Here is a 2,590-nt window from a genome sequence, read left to right as displayed (position 1 = left end):
AACTATTATTACATTTTCCGAGAAGGGAGAAATGAAATGCTTACAAATTTGGACTACTGACAAGGAGACAGAAATATCATTTACCTGATTTGATCAGGATTCAGTACAAACATGCCTTGAGACAGCATAGCATATTGTATCTCCCAGATAGGCACAATTAAGCAGGTTAAACAAACATTAAGACTGGTGTTTAAGGAGATGGAACTGTTAGCTAATTGAGAATGCTCAGTGCATATGTGGTTGAATTAGTAGGGCACATTCCAACAAATCTGTGCAATTAAAACTGAAAGTAAATTATCAAGCTCTAACAAATAAATACTATAGTATAGCATAGTAATGGGAAGATCTTCTCCATTTACCTCCTAAAATCAGTGTGCATCTCTGTCCTGAATAAGTTTAAAAATAATCATCATTAACTTGAGATGTATTGTTCAACATTTCCTTTCAGCTCTTCTTTGCTTAGCTTCAAGGAGTCTGAGATAGATACCATATGGATATTGCATCACTATATATAATGATTGAATATTGCTTTAACTGTTTATTTTATGGTGCCTTGGCAATAATATGAACTTGGTATTGATGTATTTGGCTGAACTAGATTTTGATATAAGAGTAATAAAATATGTCATTAATGGTAAATGGTTTCTATAAAAGGAAGAACACTAGGATGGCTAATGTAAAAGAGTTTGCGATCTGGTTAGTTTGCACTGGTCTACTGATACATTTGAATATTTGGACAGGTATTTGGCGCTGTCTCTGTCTCTGTCTGTCTTCTGACTGTCTGTCTCTCCCATACATATGTGTGTGCAAACCTATAGATATATAGATATAGTGTTCCAATCCAACATGTAACAACGATTTCACTTACTAATTGTTACTGCATGCATATATGTATATAAATATACATATTTAAATTGAAAGTAACATTGAGTCTATTAAAATGCTACCTGTATGTTTGTTTCCAGAGCTCACCATTGGGTTGGTGAAAACCAACTTGTTTGCTCTTTCCTCACCTCTCCTGTTCCCAGCGTTCCACAGTTGTCCATGGTTCTTTTTATAGGATCGAGGCTTCATGGGATATTTCTAAGCAGTTTTGTATGTTCACTGGTATCATGTTTTCTTTTTAACACTCTCTAAATGTGTTCTTGTATTGTGGATAAGTAAAAAGGTGAAGAGAAGTAGAATCCAGGCTTTTGCTTTAGTTCTGTTTTGTGCATCTGTTAATCATAATATCTGTCTGTCACTTATGACTACACCATTAGCATCATGGATGTTCTGGTCCTGCCCTTGTTTATCACATGTGTGGCCATCAATCTTTAATGTTTCTTAATATTTATTAGAAAATAGACTCGGTTTCTGGGCCACTCCTGCCATCTCTCTTCTGAACCCCAACAGAGGCAGCTGAGCACTCCAGAGAACTCTCCATACCACAGATCCTCGGGATCACGGTCCTCGGTTTCATGGTCCTAGGGATCACGGGTGAGTGAAACACAATCAATTCCAGAGATTCCAGCAGGGGCTTGTGCCAGCAGGAACAGGGACAAAGGAACACTGCCCGCCCAGAGGCAGGGTTCGGGTCCAGTCAGGGCCACTCCCACCATCTCTCTTCTGAACCCCAGCTGAGACAGCTGAAAGCTCAGGAGGACTCTCCACACCACAGATCCTCAGGATCACAGTCCTCGGGATCACGGGTGAGTGGAACACAATCAACTCCAGAGAATCCAGCGGGGGCTTGTGCCAGCAGGAACAGGGACAAAGGAACACTGCCCTCCCAGAGGCAGGGTTTGGGTATGGTCACGGCCACCCCTGCCATCTCTCTTCTGAACCCCAGCTGAGACATCTGAACACTCCAGAGGATTCTCCACACCACAGGTCCTTGAGATCACTGGTCCTCTGGATCACTCAGGGAGAGTCAGCCTACAAAGAGGGCTCTGACCCCAGGATTCAGAAGGAGGATCAGAGCTCCAGACTTCTGGACACCTGCCTTGCAAGAGGAGAGCTTGCTTGCAGAGAGTGCTCTGACCAAGGAGACACAGGGGAGAGTTGGATTCCCAAGAGTGCTGACAGGGGCTAACAGAATCACAGGAGGATCAAACTCCAGCCAGAGACACCTTGAACATTACCACTAGAGATTTCCAGATGTCGAAAGGCAAACATAAGAATCTTAGTAACAGAAACCAAGAAAACAGGACACCATCAGAACCTAGTACACCCACCACAGCAAGTCCTGGATACCCCAACATACCCGAAAAGCAAGATGTGGATCTAAAATCATATCTCATGATGGTGGTAGAAGATTTGAAGAAGGACATTAATAACTCGAAGAAATGCAGGAGAACAATGCTAAACAAGTAGAAGCCCTTAAAGAGGAAGCACAAAAACCCCTCAAGGAAATACAGGAAACCACTGCTAAACAGGAAGAAGTCCTTAAAGAACTAGAGGCAAACACTACTAAACAGGTAGAAGAAACACAAAAATCCCTTAAAGAATTACAGGAAAACACTGCTAAACAGCTAGAAGAAACACAAAAATCCCTTAAAGAATTACAGGAAAACACTGCTAAACAGCTAGAAGAAACACAAAAATCCCT

The sequence above is a fragment of the Mus pahari genome, chromosome 1 (assembly GCF_900095145.1).
Source record: "Mus pahari chromosome 1, PAHARI_EIJ_v1.1, whole genome shotgun sequence".
Classification (NCBI taxonomy): domain Eukaryota; kingdom Metazoa; phylum Chordata; class Mammalia; order Rodentia; family Muridae; genus Mus; species Mus pahari.
Note: the sequence above shows the minus strand (reverse complement) of the source record.